At 55.5% G+C, this 14695-nt stretch overlaps 1 long non-coding RNA gene across 1 annotated transcript; it reads right to left on the bottom strand.

The window, feature by feature from the left end:
- Positions 1 to 4532: 4532 nt before the first annotated feature.
- On the bottom strand, positions 4533 to 11052 carry LOC142829653 (uncharacterized). Its single transcript, XR_016347845.1, has 2 exons — positions 7400 to 11052; positions 4533 to 7024 (listed from the first exon to the last, which is right to left on the bottom strand). It is a non-coding gene; the product is annotated as an uncharacterized LOC142829653 (long non-coding RNA).
- Positions 11053 to 14695: the final 3643 nt, after the last annotated feature.

The following is a 14695-nucleotide window of genomic DNA, read 5'->3' as shown; positions in this document are numbered from 1 at the left end:
CCCCGTCTCCTGCACCCCGAAATGGCGCAAACAGACTGCACCAGCCAGTGGAATTGAGGGTGGTTTATTGCTCCTCCAGCACAGCGCAGCACAGATGTAATCTGGTCACAGGAACTGGGCTAGGATGCCTCAGGCCCCCTTGAGATGGGGGAGACTGGGCCCCTAAACTCCAGCTCCTCTCCCTAGGCTCTCCTCCATGCCCTCCGACAGCCAGCAACCAACTCACTCACTTCCAGCCCTGCCCCCCAGCCAAGGCAGCATTCCACCTTCCTTTGTTCCTCTCCATGGGGGGTGTCTGGCCACTGGTTTGCATAGTGACTCATCCTGTTTTGCTGGGTCGTGGTACCCACAGCAGCCAGTGGGGGTTCCCCCAGAGCCAGCAGCATAGAAACCAGCCAGGTACCCCCACTACGTCACAGTTCTCCCCCCTCCGAGAGCGAACTGAGCAGGGTCACTCCGCTCGTGACCTAGGGAAGTTCGGGTCCTCTGCGTGGGAACCCGCCCTGAGGACATGGGTGCTCCCCTTGACTCGGGCCGGCCGTGGCGAGGCCCCACATGAATTGGCTTCCCTCTGTCCACTCGCCGCCCCGCTCCAGGGTGACTGGCCCAGGCCTGTCCTCGGGGGTCACACCCACCCTTCCGCTGGCCTTGATCTCTGGCCAGGGTCTCTCGGGCCGGGGCCATGAGCCCAGTGAGCCTTCTCTGGACAGCCAGGGCGGCTTCCACCCCCGATGCTCCATCCAGGGAGGACTTCCCCTCCCATAACTCTCTCAGCAAGCCCAGAGGGTCTATCTGGGGTAGAGACCCCCAAGCCGCTTTCCTCCTGTCTTGGGCCTTCCCGCCCCTCTGGCAGGAGTCACAGGACCGGCAGTACCGCTGCACGGCTGTAAAGATTCCCGGCCAATAGAAGTGCTGGAGCAGCCTCAGCCGGGTGCTCCGGATCCCCCGGTGGCCCCCAACGGGGGAATCGTGGGCCAAATACAGCAGCTTGAGGCGATACTTTCGGGGGACGACCAGCTGCCGCTGGACACCCCATGCTCTCGCCTTCCTGGGGAGGAGCCACTCACGGAACAGGAGCCCCCGCTCCCGCAGGAATCTCTCCTGGCCACCTCTCCCCCGGGGCTGAGCTGCACGGAGGCCAGCCTGGTCCCTCAGCCTCTGCAAGGAGGGGTCTGCCTGCACCTCAGCCTGGAATTCAGCTGCTGAGGCAGGGATCGGGACCTGTCCCCCACCTCTGCCTAGGTCCGGAGTCCCAGCCTGGCTGGACCCCGTGTCCACTGGGATGGGACCCTGAGGACGCTGCCAGGAGTCCTTCCCTGGACCCACGTTGTCAGCCCCCCGCTGGCTCTGGCTCCGGGTAGTGACTAGAGCCCGCTGGGATTCATGGGGCCACTCCTCTAGGTCGTTCCCCATCAGCACCTCGGTGGGCAAGTGCGGGTGCACCCCCACTTCCTTGAGGCCTTCCTTCGCCCCCCATTTCAGATGCACCCTGGCTACAGGCACCTTAAACGGGGACCCGTCTATGCCCTTCAGGGTCAGCTGCGCGTGGGGTAGTATCCGCTCCTGGGCCACTATGTCAGATCGGGCCAGAGTCACCTCCGCCCCCGTGTCCCAGAAGCCCGTCACCTTCCTACCATCCACCTCCAGGGGTATGAGGCACTCGCTCCGCAGGGGCCGTCCTGCCCCCACCCGGTACACGGAGAAATCCGCCTCCTGAGAATCAGACCTCCCAGGGGAGGTGCACTGAGCATCCTTCCCCTCTCTCTGAGCTGGGGTTTGCCTGCCAGCCCCTGCCTCTGGGGCAGCCTGCCCTTCCTCCCGCCCCAGCCAGTTAACCCTGGAAAGTCCCCGGTCCTGGGACCTGGTGCACTGAGCCCTCTTGTGGCCTTTTTGCCCACAGCGATGGCAAGTTAGGCTTTGGGCTGTCTCTGTCCAGGCCCTGGCTGGTTCTCTGGGGCGCAGACGACCTGTTCCTTGGTCTCGCCCCGTAGTTGACTCCCTCCGTCGCTCAGCCGAGATCCGGTCTCTGCGCGGTTCCCTTTCTCTCCGGGACTCCCGTTCACACCCGGACCGGCTCTCCGTGAACTCATCCGCCAGTCTCCCGGCCTCCTGGGGGTTCTCTGGTCTCCGGTCCTTGAGCCACAGCCTCAGTTTGGGTGGGCACGCTTCATAGAACTGCTCCATCATGACCAGCTTGAGCAGCTCCTCTGCGGTCTGGGCTCCGACTCCAGACACCCACTTGCGGCAGTATTGCGCCAGGCGGGAGGCCAGATCCACATAGGTCTCCCGTGGCCCTTTCTGTACCCCCCGGAACTTCTTCCTGTACATCTCGGGGGTCAGCCCGAACTTGTGCAGCAGGGCCTCCTTGACTCGGTTGTAATCCCCTGGCTGTAGGTCCTCCAGCTGACTGAGCACTCCGGCCGCCTCCTGGCTCAGTGCGGGGATGAGCTCCTGCAGCCAGTCAGCTGGGGGAACCCGTTGCAGTCCACAGGCCCTCTCAAAGGCACTGAGGAACCCGTCTATGTCACCCATGTCCTTCAATTGGGCCACCACGAGCCTCTCCAAGCATCTGGCAGTCCTGGGACCCTGGGGCCCATCCGCACTTGGCGCAGCCGGTGCCCCGCCGGTTCTCCGCTCTGCCATGGCCAGCTCATGCTGTCGCTGCCTCTCTCGATCTTGGCGCTCCCTCTCTCGGTCCTGGCGCTCCTTCTCTCGATCTTGGCGCTCCCTCTCTCGGTCCTGGCGGTCCCTCTCTCGGTCCTCTACTTCCAATTCCCTGATCCGCAGCTGGATCTCCAGCCGCCGCAGCTCCGCTGGGCTGGCCCCTGCCCTAGATGGGCTACGGCTTGCAGGCCTCCCGGGAGACGCTGTCTCATCTCTCCGGTGGGTTCCAGCGCTCCCCCCCCTCTCTGAGCCTGACACACTCTCAGGGGGGGTCTGGCTGCTTCCCCTGGGGACAAGATCCTGGCCCTGTGGCTGGTCATTCTCTTCCAGCTGGGCAATCAGCTGGGCCTTGGCTGCTTTCCGCACAGGCAAGCCCCTCTCTCTGCACAGCCCCACCAGCTCTGCCTTCAAGAGTCGGGCGTAGGCCATCTGCCCGCTGGGCCCCTCGGTGCAGACTCACCAGTCTAGTGCTGCAGCGCCCCACGATTCCCAGGAACCGCTTCGCTCTGTCTCCAGTACGCCTGGCTCCAGGGCTCTTGCTTCTACAGCGCCTTGTCGCTCGCCGCTGGAAGCTCCATCCACGGGGTGCAGTGCATCCCACTCCTGACACCAGTGTGACGGCGCGTTGGGGTCCCCCGTCTCCTGCACCCCGAAATGGCGCAAACAGACTGCACCAGCCAGTGGAATTGAGGGTGGTTTATTGCTCCTCCAGCACAGCGCAGCACAGATGTAATCTGGTCACAGGAACTGGGCTAGGATGCCTCAGGCCCCCTTGAGATGGGGGAGACTGGGCCCCTAAACTCCAGCTCCTCTCCCTAGGCTCTCCTCCATGCCCTCCGACAGCCAGCAACCAACTCACTCACTTCCAGCCCTGCCCCCCAGCCAAGGCAGCATTCCACCTTCCTTTGTTCCTCTCCATGGGGGGTGTCTGGCCACTGGTTTGCATAGTGACTCATCCTGTTTTGCTGGGTCGTGGTACCCACAGCAGCCAGTGGGGGTTCCCCCAGAGCCAGCAGCATAGAAACCAGCCAGGTACCCCCACTACGTCACACAGTCCTCGCGCTAGGACCCAGGGGCCGGGCGCTCCTTGCAGCCCCCCCCCCCAGAGACAGTCCTCGCGCTAGGACCCAGGGGCCGGGCGCTCCTTGCAGCCCCCCCCCAGAGACAGTCCTCGCGCTAGGACCCAGGGGCCGGGCGCTCCTTGCAGCCCCCCCCCAGAGACAGTCCTCGCGCTAGGACCCAGGGGCCGGGCGCTCCTTGCAGCCCCCCCCCCCCGAGACAGTCCTCGCGCTAGGACCCAGGGGCCGGGCGCTCCTTGCAGCCCCCCCCCCTCCCCAGAGACAGTCCTCGCGCTAGGACCCAGGGGCCGGGCGCTCCTTGCAGCCCCCCCCCCCCCAGAGACAGTCCTCGCGCTAGGACCCAGGGGCCGGGCGCTCCTTGCACCCCCCCCCCAGAGACAGTCCTCGCGCTAGGACCCAGGGGCCGGGCGCTCCTTACACCCCCCCTCCAGAGACAGTCCTCGCGCTAGGACCCAGGGGCCGGGCGCTCCTTGCAGCCCCCCCCCCCAGAGACAGTCCTCGCGCTAGGACCCAGGGGCCGGGCGCTCCTTGCAGCCCCCCCCAGAGACAGTCCTCGCGCTAGGACCCAGGGGCCGGGCGCTCCTTGCAGCCCCCCCCCAGAGACAGTCCTCGTGCTAGGACCCAGGGGCCGGGCGCTCCTTACAGCCCCCCCCCCAGAGACAGTCCTCGTGCTAGGACCCAGGGGCCGGGCGCTCCTTGCAGCCCCCTGTGACGGCGTTGTCGGGGACTCGAACCCGGACGGCCTCTGTTCGTTGTCTGACCACAAAGAGACAGGCAACACCAGCAAGATCCAATCACAAGCTCTTTATTGAATAGTGCGCACTTACAATAGAGAGCGGCCCGTCTCCAAAGTGAACCAGCCACGATTTCATTAACAAGTAGGCTTATATAGACAGTTCCGTCGCGTCATAGACTATTTGCCCAAGCAACCCACCCTCCTTTATCGGTTAGAAACTTTTAGTATCCATGGACACCTGGCCAACTATACATCATGGCCTTAAGCAATTCATAATGCATCAGCAATTTCTTATCAGCCCAAAAGACAGGTACTGGGCAATAAGGAGACAATTCGTTATGGCCAAAGGAGAACATAAACAGGGAGTTTGGAACAAACGGGGAGAGCAGAAACAGGGAGTCTCCTTATCAGTTCTCAAAACAAACTGTTCCTCATCACAGCAGGTACAAAAATGCAGCTTCTTGCTTATCTCATTTTGCAACTTGAGCAAGCGTGTAGGGTGCGTCCTTGCTTGAACCTATCTCCAGTTCTGTCCAGGGACTACCCAGAAACCTTTGTTACATTTGCTTTAGCATAACTGCACTAGGCCTATTTTTTTTAGGGCCTAACAGTCCCCCCTTTGTCCCTAGAGTACCATGAAGGGACTCTTGGGACACATTGTAACAACTTACTACTTGGTGGAACACACCTTAGTGCCTATCCAACATCCACAACGAATTAGGACATAGAGAACTACCAAACTACAAATAACAATGACAGCGCTACGAAGTAAGTTATGGAGCCAACCACCGACATTTGGAAACCAGCTAAACAGGTCGCTCCACCAAGAATCCCCTTTCTTTCCTCCATGATCTTTTGCTACCTGCATAAGATGATGCACTCTGTCCTAAGTGGCATTATAAACATCAGGAATATACACACAACACTCTTGTCCAATTAAGGCACATGTTCCTCCTTGAGAGGCTAACAGAATATCTAGTGCTAAGCGATTCTGGAGAACCATCTGCCGGATCTTTCTCTGCTCGATAGCCAGATCAGTTAAAGCATCAGCAGTGGTATTAGCCATTATTTCCAAAATTCCTTGAAGCCTCAGTACTCTTTCTCCTATTCGATAAAAGGCCCCTCCACAAGCATTGGGAAATGCCGCACAAACACCTGTCCAGTCATTCACAGCTCGCCAAGTAAGAGGGTGAGATTCTTTAGCATCTGTCTCAGCGTCCCTCATATTCCTAATCTTTCCAGTGGGGAGATGAGGGCCGTAAAGAACAGGTGGCTTCAATTAGGCCAAGTAGCAGAATCCACTCCATGAAGGAGGAAGGGTCAAATATGCTTTGTTACCGCACACTGAGTACACTCTAAATAAGGGTTGGTTCTACAGACTCCATCCTACCGGTCCGATGGGTAGGGTTGGACCATTCAGATAAGAGCATAAACAGAGAGACTTGTTGCTAGGTCCAGGAGAGCGCTGAGTACAATTTAGAGAGGAACAGTTATAATGGGTGTGTGTGAAGGAAGGTACGCAGGACGATATATTTACTTTCATCCACCTAGGGATCAGAAAGTCAGCTGTACCATTGATAATTTGGTATTTATCCTCAGAGTATAAGCAGACCCGACATGGGAAATGTCAAGTGCACTGACTGATTCCAACAAGCATACCAGAATCAGTAGATGACCTTTTTAATAGGCACCAATGTCCGGGTTTTTCCATACATTCAGGAATCCTCTATTTTTAATCTCAGTCTTTTCCCAAGTAATGTTTAGATTTCCTGAGGAATCCTTCTAAGATGGGGTCCATGTCATGTTCATTGCACAAAGGGAAATGAGAACTATAAGCAACCCTCTTTGACTATCCACTGGGACTAGGGAACACACCCAACATGATGTATTATGTAATTCTGGCATTCGAGCTTTCAGCTCATATGCAAGATGAACAAAGGTGTTAGAGCTGTTAGTTTCTACAGCCTTTACATCCTATACCACCAAAAGAGAAAGATAACAAATAATAAAAGTAAAAACATAAGAACCCAGGCCAGAAAACGAGGCCTTCCTTCCGGGAAAGGACACCACCAGTCTAAGGTTTCCTCAGTCGAAGTTGAAGCTTCAGGTCGCCCAAAGGGGTAGCAGTCCATTTGCCCTGGGCACAGATGTCGTCTGCTTCTGGTTCACCCGGTTCGCGGTGGGGTGAACGTGCGTGGCTCCCTTGAAGTCCGACGCCGTCTGCTTCTGGGCCTGGATTGCCGGTACCAGGCCTGCGCTGATCCCCGTCTACTTCTGGACCTGGGTTTCTGGTACCAGGTCTGCAGTGCTCTTTGTTGGGGCCAACTTGTGTAGGCACTGGAACCGGTTAGCGGTGGGAGGCGTGAATCCAGGCGGACAATTCCTCACACTTTACAGCAGTATGGGTGGTCAGAAGGACTTGGTAGGGACCCTTTCACCTGGGTTCCAGGGCAGTTTTCCACTGGTGAACCTTCACGCAAACCTAATCTTCTGGTTGTAGTTTATGGCACGGCACAGTCAGGACCTCCTGGAAGGCGTCCTTAACCTGAGAATGATAAGACTGTACACACCTCATAAGTTCCTGACAATACTTGACTATGCTTTCTTTAATAAGTGTTGCATCAGCCATGTCAATTTTTTGGCTGCTTAACAATTTCATAGGTCGGCCACATGCAATTTCATGTGGACTGAGTCCAGTATTTCCGATTAGGAGTCACACTCATGCTCATTAGGGCAATCGGGAGTGCTTCTATCCATGTTAAGCCAGAGTTTTTACATATTTTTGCAAGTTTGTTCTTTAAAATCCCGTTTCATTTCTTTCCTGCTCCTGAGCTCTCCAGGTGTCGTGCGCAGTGCGGTGCTTGTCTGATAGAGTAGTACTTTGACAGTTTTTAAACAATTTGTCCAGTAAAGTGGGTACCTTTATCACTGGAAATCACAAAATGTATTCCCCATGATGGGATGTAATGATTTAGAAGTTTCTTTGCCACTGTGATGGCATCAGCTTTCCTGCAGGGAATAAGCTTTTACCCATCTTAAAAACAAGCAAACAATAACCAACACATATTCAAAAGATTGACATTTAGGCAATTGAATAAAGTCCGGGACTCGAACCCGGACGGCCTCTGTTCGTTGTCTGACCGCAAAGAGACAGGCAACACCAGCAAGATCCAATCACAAGCTCTTTATTGAATAGTGCGCACTTACAATAGAGAGCGGCCCGTCTCCAAAGTGAACCAGCCCCGATTTCATTTACAGGTAGGCTTATATAGACAGTTCCGTCACGTCATAGACTATTCGCCCAAGCAACCAACCCCCCTTTATCAGTTAGAAACCTCTAATTCCCATGCATATCTGGCCAACTATACATCATGGCCTTAAGCAATTCATAATGCATCAGCAATTTCTTATCAGCCCAAAAGACAGGTACTGGGCAATAAGGAGACAGTTCGTTATGGCCAAAGGAGAACAGGGAGTTTGGAACAAATGGGGAGAGCAGAAACAGGGAGGCTCCTTATCAGTTCTCAAAACAAACTGTTCCTCATCACAGCAGGTACAAAAATGCAGCTTCTTGCTTATCTCATTTTGCCAACTTGAGCAAGCGTGTAGGGTGCGTCCCTGCTTGAACTTATCTCCAGTTCTGTCCAGGGACTACCCAGAAACCTTTGTTACATTTGCTTTAGCATAACTGCACTAGGCCTATTTTTTCTAGGGCCTAACAGTCCCCCCTTTGTCCCTAGAGTACCATGAAGGGACTCTTGGGACACATTGTAACAACTTACTACTTGGTGGAACACACTTTAGTGCCTATCCAACATCCACAACGAATTAGGACATAGAGAACTACCAAACCACAAATAACAATGACAGCGCTACGAAGTAAGTTATGGAGCCAACCACCAACATTTGAAAACCAGCTAAATAGGTTGCTCCACCAGGAATCCCCTTTTTTTTTTTAAATTCAGCCATGGTCCCAAAGGCGGAGGTCTGGTTGCCGGAACTGTCTTTACAGGTTTACCCACATTGTGGGCTTGGCAGACAGGGCAAGCTAAGCCATAATCTTTGGCTGCCTGGGAGAATTTGAGAGCAAACCAATTTTGTTTTACCTTTGCCAACGTGCAACAATCCATGGAGCACAGAGGCAAGGTGAAGTAGCAAGACCACTGGGGCAACAATGTGGCCATCAGAGCTGCACCAATAGTGGTCTGGGTGCAAGGTGCACCCTGCCAGTCTCCACTCCTGCTTTCCCGATTCTGGGGCTTGGTCTTGCAGGAGGGCCAGTTCCGAAAGAGATGGCAAAGGAGCTGGTGATCATAGGAGAGAAGGGAAAAAACAGCAGGTAGAGGAGCAGATTCCTCTACATTCCAGACAGTACAAACTGCATAGCCTGATACTAAAACTCCACTAGAATTAGAAAAGCAAAAACCATCTATGTAAAGCACAAAGTTTAAATTATTCTTTCATTAAAACAACAATATTGTACACACAACAATGTTTGAAATACATATATCACAATTAGGACACACAAGACAAATTTGGATAGAACACAGAACACAAACTTACTATGTCATGACACAGAACCATGTTTTTTTTTTTCTTTAGTTACTTTTTAGCTAATATTAGTACTTTTTGATAATCTGAAAGACAAAGAAAACATTTCTACCTACACTGGGGTTGTGCATTATATTTTAGAATACTTTCTTTACCAATGTTCTTTGCTAATTTTTGATTAGCCTGCTGTTACCTAATGGTATGCTTTTGTTTTGCACAGTAGCTTCAGAGGGTTTGAGTAAATTACTTCATTGTTCAATTATTAAGTTAAAGATGACATGCCTTAGATTCCTTCTTGTACTGCAGACCAGGCTCTTTTTTTTTTCTTTAATGTGTGAAGCTTCAAATAATTTACTGCCACAGAAACTTTTTCTTAGAACAAGACCCTTGCTAGTTAATATTTCAGCAAGCAAAAAGGTTTTCTTTTCTTGAAAAGACTTATATACAATGTTACAGGCTTACTTATGGGGGACATGCTCCCTCTTTCCAGAACAGACAGGCAGTTTGCAGATACACACAACCTTGGATCTGAAAGCAAGCCAAAAGTGCTATCAACTCAGATTTGAACAGAAAAACAGTGAAGTTTCTGGGCTTGGATTTCTTTAAAACAATAATTAGTTTTCTTGGAAGACACATTTAACCCTTAGGGTGCAGGTTTTACAAATTTACAATGTATAGATTTTATTCTTTTATGCAGTTAACCAATTAAGTTTCAGTAGAATTCCTTATTTCTCTTTAATAAATTTAACAAAGTGTCTGTAGCCAAATGTTTAAACTTTATTGTTTCTTTGCCTAGATAATTAAAAGAGGCTGCAAGAAACAAGGAGTCATTTTTAAAGCAGGTTTCCCTTCATATATAACAACAACCGCTTAATTCCTTCTTTCTCTCTCTCTCTTCTCTTTCTCATTGTACACCCGCGTCACAATGCTAACCACTTCAGGTAAACTTTTCCCTTGCATCCCGTCCGAATTCAGATCTCAGTTAGGCTCAGCGGTGGGCATACCTCTCCAAGCTTGATTCTGGTGATGTGCTACAGCCTTTTCTTTAACCTTTTGATGCTCATTTTCCATGAGGAGGGTATTTAACAATTGAATCGCATCAGCCCAGGTTGGCAGATGGATAGAGAAAATGGTACGGAATATTCTTTTTACCACCTCCGGGGCATAGGGTGGGGGAAGTTTAACAGATTTTTCTACACACACAGCCTGCAGAGCCCTTTTAAATTCCTTTGGTTTGTAATTATACCATACAATAAATATTCCATTTGTCCAGGTCTAAGATTGACCAGTATGTCCTTTAGGGCATTCATTCTTTCTACGGAAAACATCCCGCAGTCTGGCCAATCATTATCTGGGGACAAATTAGCAGTGAGTGAAGGCCATTGTGTTTGACACAAATCCTTCATTTTAGATTTTGCTAGACCGGCCGTTCCAGAAATGTCCTTCCAATCCCTTAGGATCAGGGTCAACGGGGCGTCCCCCGGGCACTTACTGCCGCCCTGTCCCATCTTTACTAGCCAAAGGATCCTTAACCCAATTTCTCAATACCGAGCGCGCTTACCTCTCCAGGGACTTTAACCCCGAACACTCCAGGGACTTTAACCCCGAACACTTCAGGGACTTTAACCCCGAGGTCCTGGATCCTACACAACGGGTAGGTGATGTTGCTGGATTTCTGCGGGCCTCAGCTGGTTCACAGGACACGCCTTATCGCCGGAGCAGGGATCAGGCCACCTGGCAAGGCTCCTCAAAACCGGAGGATGCGCGCTGCGTTGCTTCGGAGTCCGATCCTCTGCACCGGAGAGTCAGACGGGTCCCATCTGGGTCGCCAAATTTGCGGCCTAACAGCGTGTTGGGGGTTCCCCGTCTCCTGCACCCCGAGATGGCACAAACAGACTGCACCAGCCAGTGGAATAGAGGAAGTTTATTGCCTCTCCAGGATACAGCATAGCACAGATGTAGTCTGGTCACAGAACTGGGCTAGGATGCCTCAGGCCCCCTTGAGTTGGGGGGAGACTGGGCCCCTAAACTCCAGCTCCTCTCCCTAGGCTGTCTCCTCCATGCTCTCCCACAGTAACAACTAAATTCCCTTGCAGCCCTGCCCCCCAGTCCAGGGCAGCATTCACCTTCCTTTGTTCCTCTCCATGGGGGGTGTCTGGCCACTGGTTCGACAAGTTTGGCCTTATCTCTGCCTAGCGAGATTTTCCCTGCTGGGTCTTGCTCCAGACAGCAGGGGTCACCACAGCCCAGCAAGTACCCCCACTACGTCACAGTTCTCCCCCCTCCGAGAGCGAACTGAGCAGGGTCACTCCGCTCGTGACCTGGGGAAGTTCGGGCCCCTCGCTACGGGACAGCGCGTCGGCGATGATGTTGGCGCTCCCCTTGACGTGGATCACTTCCATGTCGTAGTCCTGCAGGAGCAGGCTCCACCGCAGCAGCTTGGCGTTCGTCCCTTTCATCTGGTGCAGCCAGGTCAGGGGGCAGTGGTCGGTGAACACCGTGAAACGCCGGCCAAACAGGTACGGCTGCAGCTTTTGCAGGGCCCACACCATGGCCAGGCATTCCCTCTCTACGGTCGCGTAGCTCCGCTCCCGGGGCAGCAGCTTCCTGCTCAGGTACACGATGGGGTGACGTTCCCCTTTCTCGTCCGCCTGCATCAGCACCGCCCCCAGCCCAGTGTCCGAGGCGTCCGTAAACACGATAAAGGGCTTGTCGAAGTCTGGGTTTACCAACACTGGGGCCTTGGCCAGGGCTCCCTTCAGTGCACAGAGAGCCCTCTGGCACTGCTCCGTCCAGACCACCCTGTCGGGCCTCCCCTTCCTGCACAGCTCTGTGATCGGGGCAGCGATGGAGCTGAAGTTGGGCACAAACCTCCGGTAGTACCCCGCCATCCCAATGAAAGCCTGGACCTGCTTCTTGGTCTGGGGCACAGGCCAGTCCCGGATGGCCTCCACTTTGGCCGGCTCTGGCTTCAAGCAGCCGCTCCCCACCTTATGGCCCAGGTAGGACACTTCGGCCATTCCAACCTTGCACTTCCCAGCCTTTACGGTCAGCCCAGCCTCCCTCAGCCGATCCAGTACCTGGCTGACCTGGGCCACGTGGTCCTCCCAGGACTGGCTGAAGACGCAGATGTCATCGATGTACGCTAGGGCACAGTTCTCCATTCCCCTCAGCAGCTGGTCCACCAGGCGCTGGAAGGTGGCCGGCGCCCCTTTGAGGCCAAAGGGTAGGACCAGGAACTCATAGAGCCCCAGTGGCGTGATGAAAGCCGATTTCAGTCTGGCCTCCTGGTCTAGCGGCACCTGCCAGTAGCCCTTGGTGAGGTCCAGGGTGGTGAGATAGCGAGCTCCCCCCAGCTTGTCCAGGAGCTCGTCGGGCCTTGGCATCGGGTAGGCGTCGGACACCGTGATGGCGTTGAGCTTCCGGTAGTCCACGCAGAACCGGATCGACCCGTCCTTCTTGGGAACCAGCACCACGGGAGAGGCCCAGGGGCTGGAGGACGGCTGGATCACCCCCAGGGCCAACATGTCCTGGACCTCTCTCTCCAGGTCCTGGGCTGTTTTCCCTGTGACTCTGAATGGGGAGCAGCGCACCGGGGGGTGAGTGCCCGTCTGCACCCGGTGGACAGCCAGGTTGGTAAGACCCGGCTTGTTGGAGAACAGCTGCTGGTGGGAGCGCAGCACCTCCCGGATCTCGGCCTGCTGGGCCGGGGTGAGCTGGTCCGAGAGGGAAATTGACTCCAGCGAAGAGTCCTCTCCGGTCCCAGGGAACAGGCCCACCAGGGGATCCTCCCCCTGCTCCTCCCAGGGCTTACACACGGCCAGCACCAAGTTCTCCCTGTCCCAGTACGGCTTCATCATGTTAACATGATATACCCGCTGGCCGCGCGTCCGGCCCGTCAGCTCCACCACGTAGTTCACCTCGTTCAGCTGCTTAACCACCTTGAAGGGGCCGTCCCAGGCGGCTTGCAGCTTGTTCTTCCGCACGGGGATCAGGACCATCACCTGGTCCCCGGTAGCGTAGGCGCGGGCCCGTGCATTGCGGTCGTACCAGACCTTCTGCTTCCTCTGGGCCCTGCTCAGGTTCTCTCTGGCCAGGCCCATGAGCTCGGCAAGTCTTTCCCGGAATGTCAGGACGTATTCCACGACCGGCTCACCCTCCGGGGAGACCTTCCCCTCCCACTCGTCTTTCAATAAGTCCAGGGGGCCCCTCACTCGCCTCCCATATAACAGCTCGAACGGCGAGAACCCCGTGGACTCCTGGGGCACTTCCCTGTACGCAAACAGCAGGTGGGGTAGGTACTTGTCCCAGTCCTGCGGGTGTTTGTGCATAAAGGTCCGTAGCATCTGCTTCAGAGTCCCATTGAACCTCTCCACCAACCCGTTGGTCTGGGGGTGATACGCCGAGGCCCAGGTGTGTTGCACCCCACTCTTCTCCCACAAGCACCGGAGCAGGGCCGACATGAAGTTGGATCCCTGGTCCGGGAGAACCTCCTGGGGAAACCCCACCCTGCTGAAAATGGTCAGCAGTGCGTCTGCCACCGTGTCTGCCTCGATGGAGGGCAGGGCCACGGCCTCGGGGTAGCGGGTGGCGAAGTCCACCACCACCAGGATGTATTTCTTCCCTGTCCGGGTCGCTCTGTTGAAGGGCCCCACAATATCCATCGCCACCTTCTGGAAAGGCTCCTCTATGATGGGCAGGGGTCTCAATGCAGCTTTCTTCCTGTCTTGGGCCTTCCCCACTCGTTGGCAGGAGTCGCAGGACCGGCAGTACCGCTGGACAGCTGCAAACATCCCCGGCCAATAGAAGTTTTGGAGCAGCCTCAGCCGCGTGCGCCGGATCCCCTGGTGTCCCGAGAACGGGATGTCATGGGCCAGGTGTAGCAGCTTGCGGCGATACCTTTGGGGAACCACCAGCTGCCGCTGGAGCCCCCACTTGCCTACCGTCCCGGGGGAAAGCCATTCCCGGTACAGAAATCCCCTCTCCCACCGGAACTTCTCCTGGCAATCTCCTCCTAGGGGTTGAGCGGCACCCAGGTCAGCCCGGTCCCTCAGGGCCTGCAGGGAGGGATCCGCTCGCACCTCCGCCTGGAATTCAGCGGCTGGGGCTGGGACAGGGCCGTGGTTCCCCCCACTGCCTAGGTCCAACTCTAGGTCTGCTGGGACGGGGCCCTGGGCCCCCTGTTGGGGAACCTCCTCGAGTTCCGGGCCGCAAGCCCCTCGCTTGCTCTGGCTACGGGTGGTGACCAGCGTCCTGTGGGGTCCGTCTGGCCACTCCTCTAGGTCACCCCCCATTAGCACGTCGGTGGGCAAGTGCGGGTGCACCCCCACTTCCTTGGGGCCCTCCTTGGCCTCCCATTTCAGATGCACCCTGGCTACAGGTACCTCAAAGGGGGTGCCGCCTATGCCCCTCAGTGTCAGCTGAGTGTCGGGTAGCATACGGTCTGGGGCCACTATGTCGGGCCGGGCCAGCGTCACCTCCGCCCCCGTGTCCCAGAAACCCGTCACCTTCCTGCCATCCACCTCCAGGGGTACGAGGCAGTCCCTCCGTAGGGGCCGCCCCGCCCCCACCCGGTGCACGGATAAATCTGTCTCCCGAGGGTCAGACCTCCCAGGGGAGGTGCACTGAGCATCCTTCCCCCCTCCCCGAGCGGAGGTTTGCCTGC

The sequence above is a fragment of the Pelodiscus sinensis genome, chromosome 25 (assembly GCF_052426305.1).
Source record: "Pelodiscus sinensis isolate ZL-2025 chromosome 25, ASM5242630v1, whole genome shotgun sequence".
In the NCBI taxonomy this organism is placed as follows: domain Eukaryota; kingdom Metazoa; phylum Chordata; order Testudines; family Trionychidae; genus Pelodiscus; species Pelodiscus sinensis.
This window is presented reverse-complemented; position numbering and strand designations above follow the sequence as displayed.